Here is an 11649-nt window from a genome sequence, read left to right on the forward strand (position 1 = left end):
GCTCCAGATGGAGATGGACCAGTCACTCACACAGTCTCAGCTCTGACTGCTGCCACTGAATACACATTCACTGTCTTCACTGTGTTTAAGAGCATCAGAAGCAGTGGAGTGACCCTGACTGCAGTCACTGGTAAGATGTTTGTTTTCCAACCATGTATTGTTTTTACAAAATGCTCTTATATCTAAAAGCACTTCTCTAACTTCCCACCTGCTTTCAATCATTTGTCACAACTGGGAATCATTTTCATATATGTTTGGGGATAGAAAATTATAAGATTAAAGCATACAACAAAAAGCCTTGGCATATTATAGAAGTGCTCATTAGTTTTAACATTACCGTTTTGTCTCTTTGTGTCTCAGCTCCTTTCAATCCACAAGACTTCAGACCAGCAGGACAAGATGAGACCAGCATCACTCTGCAGTGGAACAAAGTCAACATCTCTGACAGCTACGTCCTCCAGTTTGATGGTACAGAGATAAACGTCACTGCTCCAGATGGAGATGGACCAGTCACTCACACAGTCTCAGCTCTGACTGCTGCCACTGAATACACATTCACTGTCTTCAGTGTGTTTAAGAGCGTCAGAAGCAGTGGAGTGAACCTGACTGCAGTCACTGGTAAGACCGCTTCCTTCATTATGTGTTTCTTCAAATTTCAAAAGGACATTAGCCATATCACATGGCTACGATTTCCTACTTGAGACATGTTGGCCGTACAAATAGTTATTCTTCCCAGTTCACCAGCAAAGAGCACACTGCAATAAGTTGATGAGTAATGATTTTTGGCACTCTGCTCAGCCCCAAAAAGAACCTTGATCATAACTAAGGTACACATTACCTCATGTTGTTGATAATGTAAGAAAGAGACGTCTGCAATGACCAGCATCCCAATATTTGGATGGTTTTAATCAGGTATTGCTATCCATGCAGCTGAGCAGGCAACAGTAATGTGGAACAAATGGCCAACATAATAATTATACTTGAAATAATTCCAACCTGTTGGTGGAATCTAGTTAATGGACTGCATGTTGGTTGGAGGACAAGATCGGCCTTAAGGCAACAACTTTTTTGTTGTCTGTGAGTTGGACTACCTGGTCCATTCATTGCCCAAGAGGATGGCAGTAATGATGATATGGTGTTCTTCATGGCCATCAAGGAGTTTAACCTCTGGAGGCCATTCAGAGACAAGCCATCTTCCTCTGTACTATGCTGAAGCCAAAGGAGGGGGCTGCATCTCTGTATAGTTAGATGTCCCCAGGTTGGGTGATGTAGTCAGCACAGAAGAAAGAAATGCCATTCCAGGAAGATGTTTCCACAAAGACAAAGATGAGTTTCACAATAGTTTTCCAGTGCATCTGGAAGGTTGACTGTGCAAGGGTGTCTGTGAACAGGCCTACCTTTCCCACTGAGGACTTGCTGGAGGCAAGTTCTCATCTACTCTCTTATGTTGGGTACTGGTGGTGTTTTTTTTTTTTTTTTTTTTTAATTTTGCGTAGTGGTTGAGAAGTTGGGGCCTTAGTGCAATGAGGTGAATCATCATGGACAGGAAACAAAGAGCACAAGAGCTTCTGCTGAGAAGGTTGTTGATGTGCCTGCTGATGGCAGGTGGTCGAAGGAGAACCAGAAACTAATGATTAATTATCTGAACTGAAGGGCCTCAACTCCAGCGCCAGATCCAGGAGATGAGAAAGAAATTGTGTTCTCTAAGCTGTGATCAACAGAGATTTGACTCGGTGGCAGTAAATTACTTTATGCTTGATGGTCAGTGAGAGCAAAGAACATCTGTATAGGGGCAATCAAGCTGAGACAAACAGGAGAGGATGGTTAGATCAATATAAGTAGACGGGTCAACTGATTATAGGTGTGGTTGAGGTGTGGTCCTTGCTCTTGAACTTAAGGTCTTCACTCAATCAGACAGAAAATGAAACCAGTGAAGATAACCCATAGGATGTTAAGGAGGTGGCATTTATTTCAGCTTTGAAATTTGTCATCATTTCTGTCTCAGCTCCTCTCAACCCAGAAGGCCTCAGACCAGCAGGACAAGATGAGACCAGCATCACTCTGCAGTGGAACAAAGTCAACAACTCTGACAGCTACGTCCTCCAGTTTGATGGTACAGAGATAAACGTCACTGCTCCAGATGGAGATGGACCAGTCACTCACACAGTCTCAGCTCTGACTGCTGCCACTGAATACACATTCACTGTCTTCAGTGTGTTTAAGAGCGTCAGAAGCAGTGGAGTGAACCTGACTGCAGTCACTGGTAAGATGTTTGTTTTCCAACCATGTATTGTTTTTACAAAATGCTCTTATATCTAAAAGCATCTCAAACTTCCCACCTGAATTCAGTCATTTTTTACAACTAGGAATCCTTTTCATATATGTTTGGGGACAGAAAATTATATAATTAAATCATACAACAAAAATCCATGGCATATTATAGAAATGCTCATTATTTTAAACTTTACTGTTTTGTGCCTTTGTGTCTCAGCTCCTCTCAATCCACAAGACTTCAGACCAGCAGGACAAGATGAGACCAGCATCACTCTGCAGTGGAACAAAGTCAACATCTCTGACAGCTACGTCCTCCAGTTTGATGGTACAGAGATAAACGTCACTGCTCCAGATGGAGATGGACCAGTCACTCACACAGTCTCAGCTCTGACTGCTGCCACTGAATACACATTCACTGTCTTCAGTGTGTTTAAGAGCGTCAGAAGCAGTGGAGTGAACCTGACTGCAGTCACTGGTAAGACCGCTTCCTTCATTATGTGTTTCTTCAAATTTCAAAAGGACAATAGCCATATCACAGGGCTCTGCTTTCCCACTTGAAACATGTTGGCCTTACAAATAGTTATTCTTCACAGTTGACCAGCAAAGAGCCAGCTGAGCAGGCAACAGCGATGTGGAACAAATGGCCAACGTAATAATTATACTTGAAACAATTCCAACCGATTAAGTGGAATCTAGTTCATGAACTGCATGTTGGTTGGAGGACAAGATCGGCCTTAAGGCAACAACTTCTGTGTTGCCTGTGAGTTGGATTACCTGGTCCATTCATTGCCTCAGAGGATGGCAGTAATGATGATATGGTGTTCTTCATGGCCATCAAGGAGTTTATCCTCTGGAGGCCATTCAGAGACAAGCCATCTTCCTCTGTACTACGCCGAAGCCAAAGGAGGGGGCTGCATCTCTGTATAGTTAGATGTCCCCAGGTTGGGTGATGTAGTCAGCACAGAAGAAAGAAATGCCATTCCAGGAAGATGTTTCCACAAAGACAAACATGAGTTTTACAATAGTTTCCCAGTGCGTCTGGGAGGTTGACTGTGCAAGGCTGTCTGTGAACAGGCCTACCTTTCCCACTGAGGACTTGCTGGAGGCAAGTTCTCATCTACTCTCTTATGTTAGGTAGTGGTGGTGTTTTTTTTTGTTTTTTTTTGCGGAGCTGTTGAGAAGTTGGGGCCTTAGTGCAATGAGGTGAATCATCCTGGACAGGAAACAAAGAGCACAAGAGCTTCTGCTGAGAAGGTTGTTGATATGCCTGCTGATGGCAGATGGACGAAGGAGAACCAGAAAACTAATGATTAAGGGCTCTAGTTTCCCAGCGCAGCGCAGGGTTGCGGTGAAACCACATCTACTTTCAGCGTAAGGCGGAGCGCAGCTGGTGTAGTGGAACTTTGGCTGACCGGCTCGCAGTGCGTACACGTCACCAAAACCTCACAATCAGCACAAACGATGTCAATCTCCTTTGATCTGACATCAGTTGTGACGGGACAGTCTATATGGAGATACATTTATGTGCTGATTGAGATAGTAGCATTGAATTGTGGTTTTTGTGGGTATTTATTGCATTGTTAATGTGCCTGACATTCCGGAAACCTGCCTGTGAGGTTTTGATGACGTGTGCACACTGCGCGCCGGTCAGCCAAACGTCCACTACACCGGCTCCGCTCTGCCTGCGGCAGTAGACCTCCACGTCAATTGTGTAAACGTTCATTATGCCTTTGCGCAGCGCATTTTAAAGCCGAGGACAGGGGCTCATTTGATTGGTTTAAAGTGAATCGGCTGTGTCAAACCCACTCCACGCCTTCTCTCCTCCCTTGTGCCGGTAGGAGGGACGGCGGAGTACTTGCACCACCGCGCACGGCGTCCCAAACTTGCAAAATCCACCGGGCCACACCCAGTTGGCGAAGCCCAGTTGCGCTGCGCCCCCACCTCACCTGGTCTGCGAAACTAGAGCCCTAATTATCTGAACTGAAGGGGCTCAGCTCCAGCGCCAGATCCAGCAGATGAGAGAGAAATTGTGTTCTCTAAGCTGTGATGGACAGAGATTTGACTCGGTGTCTGTATGGGGAAATCAAGTTGAGACAAACAGGAGAGGATGGTTAGATCAGTATAAGTAGACTGGTCAACTGATTACAGGTGTGGTTGACGTGTGGTCCTTGCTCCTGAACTTAAAGTCTTAATTCAGTCAGACAGAAAATGGAACCAGTGAAGATAACCTATAGGATGTTTAAGAGGTGGCATTTATTTAAACTTTGAATTTTTGTCATAATTTTTGTCTCAGCTCCTCTCAACCCAGAAGGCCTCAGACCAGCAGGACAAGATGAGGCCAGCATCACTCTGCAGTGGAACCAAGTCAACATCTCTGACAGCTACGTCCTCCAGTTTGATGGCACCGAGATAAACGTCACTGCTCCAGATGGAGATGGACCAGTCACTCACACAGTCTCAGCTCTGACTGCTGGGGCTGAATACACATTCACTGTCTTCAGTGTGTTTAAGAGCGTCAGAAGCAGTGGAGTGAACCTGACTGCAGTCACTGGTAAGATGTTTGGCCTCGTCCATTGGGTCTCATGCACAAACATTTCTGCTTCATTCATTTTAACTTTGTTTTCCACCAGTGCATACACATTTTAACTGGGTGAAAGTAGTGGGAAAATTGGGGTGGAGGCACCTCCTTCACGGTACATGATTACCTACTGTGTTTGGACATGTAATACATTTATTGAACTGTAAATAATAAGCTACGTACCACTCTCCTTTAAACTAGCTGTGATTAAACCTCCTCTTAAAAAGTCTACCTTAGATCCAGGTGTTTTAACTAACTACAGACGGATCTTTAACCTTCCCTTTCTCTCCAAGGTCCTTGAGAAACTAGTTGCCAAGCAGTTGTTACTTTCTTCATAACAAAAGTCTATTTGAAGATTTTCAATCAGGATTTAGAGTGCATCACAGCACAGAGACAGCACTGGTGAAAGTTACTAATGACCTCCTTATTGCTTTGGACAAAGGACTTCTTTCTGTTCTTGTCCTGTTAGATCTTAGTGCTGCATTCGACAGCATTGACCATCTGATCTTATTACAGAGACTGGAACATTTAACTGGCATTAAAGGAACTGGTTTAAACTGGTTTAGGTCCTATCTATCAGATAGTTGTTAATGATGAATCCCCCAGGTGCACAGAAGTTCTACATGAAGTTCCACAAGCTTCTGTGCTTGGACCTTTAAGGTTCATCTTGTATATGCTCCCTTTAAGTAATATTATCAGGAAATAAATTTTCATTGTTATGCAGATGATGCCCAATTATATCTTTCAGTCAAGCCAGATGAAATTAACCATTTAACTAAACTTCAAGCATGTCTTCTGGAGCTGGATGACCTTCAATTTTCTACTACTAAATTCAGACAAAACTTAAGTTAATGTAAAAGGCCCTAAACACCTTAGAAACACATTATCTGATCATACAGTTACCTTCGATAGTATCGCACTGGCCTCCACATTAAACAAACTTCTAGGTCTTCTTTTTTTCACATTTGCAATATTGCGAAAATCAGGCACTTACTTTCTCAAAAAGATGCAGAGAAATTAGTCCATGCATTTGTTTCTGCAGCTCCTTCCTCTCAGGCTGGCCCAAGTCTCTAAAGACTCTTCAGCTGATTCAGAAAGCTGCTGCATGTGTTTTGACCGGAACTAATTACTCCCATATTAGCTTCTCTGCACTGACTCTCTGTAAAATCCAGGATAGAGTTTAAAACCTTCCTCTGTACTTACAAAGCCCTTAATGGTCAGGCACCATCTTACCTTAACAGGCTCAGAGTGCCTGACCACCCCACTAGAGCTCTGCGCTCCCAAAATGCAACTTGCTTGTGGTTCTTAGAGTCTCCAAAAGCACAAAGGGAGGCAGAGCCTTCAGCTTTCAGGCTCCTCTTCTGTGGAACCATCTTCTGCCTCAGGAGCTGTAGAGTCTGCATCTATGATGGCAAAGCACCTGCTCCCTCTCTCTCTCTCTCTCTCTCTCTCTCTCTCTCTCTGTCCATCTCTCAACCCTTCCATTCGAGGCAGATGGCCGCCCACCCAGAGCTGGGTTCTGCTCACAGTTTTTGGCCCTGCTAAAAGGGTTTTTTCCTTGCCACTGTTGCCCTGTGCCGCTCTTGAAGGAGATTTTGGTCCATGGGTTTGGCCAAAATCTGTTGGGTTTCTGTACAGCACCTTGACGTAACTTTTGCTATGATTTGACGCTATACAAATAAAAACTGAATTGAACTGAAAAAGAAAGAAAAAAGAAAATACCCAAAATTTAACTCACTGACTTACTGATTCACTATTTTGTGTCTTTGTATTTCAGTTCCTCTCAATGCACAAGACTTCAGATCAGCAGGACAAAATGAGACTAGTATCACTCTGCAGTGGAACAAAGTGAATGGCAATCGCAGTTACATGTCCCATGGGCATGGTGCTGAAAGTAAAAATGGACCAGTGAACAGAGAGAGGACTGTCATCTTCACTGTCCAGTTTGATGGTACAGAAATAAACGTCACTGCTCCAGATGGAGATGGACCAGTCAATCACACAGTCTCACCTCTGGCTGCTGCCACTGAATACACATTCACTCTCTTCACTGTGTTAAAGTATGTCAGAAGCAGTGGAGTGAACACGACTGCAATCACTGGTAAGACAACTCCCTTCATTATTTGTTTATTATAATTTCAGAGGGCTCAGCTCCAGCAACAGAGGAGATGAGAAAGAAATTGTGTTCTCTAAGCTGTGATGGACAGAGATTTGACTCGGTTGCACTAAATTACTTTACACTTGATGGTCGGTGACAGCAAAGAACATCTGTATGGGGATATCAAGCTGAGACAAACAGGAGTGGATGGATCAGTATAAGTAGACTGGTTAACTGAATATTGGTGTGGTTGAGGTGTGGTCCTTGCTCCTGAACTTAAGGTCTTCATTCAATCAGACAGAAAATGGAACCAGTGAAGATAACCTATAGGATGTTTAAGAGGTGGCATTTATTTAAACTTTGAAATTTGTCATCATTTCTGTCTCAGCTCCTCTCAACCCAGAAGGCCTCAGACCAGCAGGACAAAATAAGACCAGCATCACTCTGCAGTGGAACCAAGTCAACATCTCTGACAGCTACGTCCTCCAGTTTGATGGCACCGAGATAAACGTCACTGCAAATGGGAATGGATCAATCACTCACACAGTGTCATCTCTGACTGTTGGGACTGAATACACATTCACTGTCTTCAGTGAGTTTAAGAACATTAGAAGCAGTGGAGTGACCCTGACTGCAGCCACTGGTAAGAAATGTTTCATTAACTTGTAACTTAACTGTGTTGTAGTTCACATTTTTGTTTTTATGTCACAGGGTTCTGATCAAACTTCAACCATAAGAACCTGGTTTGAGTTACAGCCAACTGTCTGTACAATAAATTAATTTCAGAATCACTGATTGAATTAATCTAGATATTAAGAGATGATGTTTAGTTTAAACTCCACTTTGGTGTCTCTTTGTGTTTCAGTTCCTCTCAGTCCACAAGGCATTGGAATAGCAGGGCAGAATGAGACTAGCATCACTCTGCAGTGGAATCAAGTGAACGCTGCCAGCTATATGCTGGAGGGGAATGGTACTGTCATTAACATCACAGCAAGAGGAAATGAACGGGTCAAAAATGGACAAGTCAAAAACGAAACAGTCACTTACACAATCTCACCTCTCAATGCTGCGACCATGTACATGTTCACGCTCTACACCATCATGCAGCAAGCCAGGAGCAGTGGAATAAACATCACTGCAGCCACTGGTAAGAGTTCTGGCTTCACTTGTGCTCTGCACTGACTTGGCAGGCCATAATTATGTGTTCTACTGTCTTCCTTTGTGTTATTCTGATGCTTATTCAACGGGAAGCGTCACTACTTCAGTCCACTCATGTCTTGTACACACACATTGTGCACTAAACAAACTTAACCCAGCCCAGAGCAGCTTGGGAACTTCAGCTCGTCACTTCCTGTTCCCCATTACACTGACATGAGGAGGGGCTTGGAGGAGGGGCTGAATGTCCGGTGGGAGGGGCTTGGAGGAGGGGCTGAATGTCAGGTGGGAGGGGCTTGGAGGAGGGGCTGAATGTCCGGTGGGAGGGGCTTGGAGGAGGGTTAGGGTTAATGAATCTCAGGTGGGTGTTTGAGGTGTTTGAGCTCAAAGTTTTTGAGGAAGGTTTTGCAAAGTTAGTTACTCGCTCTGTGAATACTGTTCAAACTTTAAAATGTTACGTATGGAGATTCATCTTTTTGAAGCCTTCCCAGCCATTTTAACTGTTGTTTAAATGTTTCAGCTCCTGTCAATCCACAAGACTTCAGATCAACTGGACAAACTCAGACTACGATCACCCTGCAGTGGACCAAAGTGAACGGCATCAACAGCTACGTCCTCCAGTTTGATGGTGCAGAGATAAACGTCACTGCTCCAGATGGAGATGGACCAGTCACTCACACAGTCTCAGCTCTGACTGCTGCCACTGAATACACACTCACTGTCTACAGTGTGTTCATGGACGTCAGAAGCAGTGGAGTGACCCTGACTGCAGCCACTGGTGAGATGTTTGGCCTCACATTTTGTGCATTGCAGTGATTTGGCAGCTCATAATCATGTACTCTGTTTTCAACTTCTTTCTCTCCTTGACAAGATTTGGTGACTAATTTCTTTTGAACTGTTTAACCGGTTGGTGCTGCTGAAAGTTCAAAATGTGCAGCTACTTGAGGAGATTCAGTTTTTTGAGTTACAAACTTCACTCAAACTTTTTACTGCAACTGATGCAAATACTAACCCATCCAACTCATTCAAACCCTTCAACTACTGCCACTACTGCTTCAGTAAATTTATTTCAGGTTTTTACTGGGTAGCATGGCCTTTTCCTTTCTCCTTAAAGCTGTCAATCAATTCTATTTTCCTTCTGCCCTTTAATTGCACGAAAAACCCATTACTCTGGAATGATACTTTATATTGTATATTATAATATAAATGCAGCGTTCACATGTAATACATTGCTGTGCCACTGCTTGCTCTCCATCACCTGTACATCAGTCTTACCTGCATCTGGTGTCTCTGTAATTCTGAAGTAACCTTTGTTTTTCTCCCCAGAGCCAGCAGATGTCACCAGTGTGTCTTCCAGGTGCAGCCTTCACCCCTGGGTGCTGCTGCTCCTTTTTTATCTCATCATCACTTAGTTTGAATCCTGTGTGTGTTTTCCATGGATGTTGTCTCCTCTCTAAATGTATTAAAGGTGAAGGTCAATTACACAGCAGCTTTTAAGAGTGTAAGTGTAAAATATACATGGACCACATATGAAATACAGCCTAAAGACACATAGTTAGACATAACATTGAAAATAGTTGGCATTTGATGTGCCTGAGTTAAAGAGAGTGGTGATGGTGGTGGTGGGGTTAAAATGGCAAGTTTGTGATTTATGATTTCTTTTCTTACTAAATTCAGTAAAGTACATGTAGTGGTGGTTAAAAACTGATGAAAATGATCTTTTGTCAGCAGATATATAACACAAAAATTTTAAATTTCAATGTTCCTCAGTTTAGAGTTCAGTGATGAAGGGATGGTGATGGTGGGGTTTAAATGTAATATTGGATTATTCAATAAAGGCACTATACAAACAAGTCATGGTGTGTTGTTCTATTTTTTAACTGGATAAATAATCAAAAATCATATCCAGTCCATATTATTCACACACACACACATACACACACACACACACACACATACAAAATATCTCAGTGTTATTTAACTGTACAGGGATTTAGGGACCTTTTGAAATTCATGGGACGGGTACAATGAAGGGAAAGCGGCTGAGGTCAGGGGGGGTGGGGGGATGCGGCATATAGCCTAACATACGTACATTATTTGAAAATATCCCTATTAACTATCTTGTAACTATCTATTGCCACACTGCCCCCATTCTCCTCTATCCAAGCCCAGCAACATTTACTCTTAACGCCCTTATTGCCATGTTTGCTGTCTTCCCCGGGCTTCATGAACCTGCGGTCCATCCTGTGGGCTGCAGTGCGTCAGCGAGGCTCACTTTTGATGCCGGAATGCTATCAGCCCTGAATACATTATAAACACCTCCTGTTCGGATCACACACCATTAAACATCCAAGCAAAACTAAGTCTGAAAAGCCTAAAAAGCTACTGAGTCACTCACTCATGATCACAAAGAGAGAGAGGGAGAGAGAGAGAGAGAGAGAGAGAGAGAGAGAGGCTTTTAAATCTTCAGTGTGACTCCGGCGACAGTCTCAGCAGGATCAGAGCTGCTGCTTGGGTTAGGGTTTTCGGGCGGTGCCGGTTGGGTTGAAGATCCAGGCTCTGAGAGAGTTGTGGAAAGTGTTCCAGCATTTTTCATGAAGTTCAGTTTTGTTTGTCAGTATTTTGTTTTCTTATTCTCCGGTTCGGACATGTTTGCAGAAGCACAGTCAGTTCAAACAGGCAACACAGCACACAGCAATGAAACAGTTTGACTGGTTGATGTACAGTACACTGTCTGTATTTGAATTGTGTGACGTCCCCTTTGATTGGATTACGTTACGTTAGCTAACGTTAGCTAATGTTAGCTAATGCCGGATATTTTGTGGCTTTCTGTTGACACCACATCGCGCCGTGAGTAAATCCAATCAGCACCAAGTAAACCCCAAGCCCCACCCAGGAGTTTTTCTGGGCCGCTCAGAGTCCCTTCCCCGAGGCAGAGCTGTTTTTTAGCCCCTGTAAAGGTTCAGGAACTCTCTCCTTTGAGCCCGGCCAAACTATACCCGGGTATAGTGGCGTAGGGTTAATCTGGCCTGTTACACCGGGCTAAGGCCTCCGTTAGCCCGAGAACTGTCTTTTCACACCAGAGATGATATCCCGAGGCTTAGCCTAGGGCTAACTAAACCCTGCTCCAAAGTCAGGGCTAAGGTCTGTCATGTGACTGTTAGGGCTAAGGTTAGAACAGGGGTTAGCATAGGGCTAGGGTTAGCACAGGGCTAAGGTTAGCACAGGGGTTAGCATAGGGCTAGGGTTAGCACAGGGCTAAGGTTAGCACAGGGGTTAGCATAGGGCTAGGGTTAGCACAGGGCTAGGGTTAGCACAGGGGTTAGTTAGCACAGGGCTAGGGTTAGCACAGGGCTAGGTTTAGCACAGGGCTGGGGTTAGCACAGGGCTAAGGTTAGCACAGGGCTAGGGTTAGCACAGGGCTAAGGTTAGCACAGGGCTAGGGTTAGGGCTAAATGATGCATCATGGGTGAAGTGTCCGTTTCAGCCTCAGTGACTTGATGGGTTAACGTTTAGAAAGGTGAGTTTTTTTATTTTTTTTAAA

General features: G+C 44.0%; 1 protein-coding gene across 1 annotated transcript in view; it reads left to right on the plus strand.

The window, feature by feature from the left end:
- Nucleotides 1-11649, plus strand: part of lipf (lipase, gastric) — a 944109-nt gene that overhangs the window by 480889 nt on the left and 451571 nt on the right. The gene's annotated exons all lie outside the window — the stretch shown is intronic.

The sequence above is a fragment of the Myripristis murdjan genome, chromosome 19 (assembly GCF_902150065.1).
Source record: "Myripristis murdjan chromosome 19, fMyrMur1.1, whole genome shotgun sequence".
NCBI classification, from domain to species: Eukaryota; Metazoa; Chordata; class Actinopteri; order Holocentriformes; family Holocentridae; genus Myripristis; species Myripristis murdjan.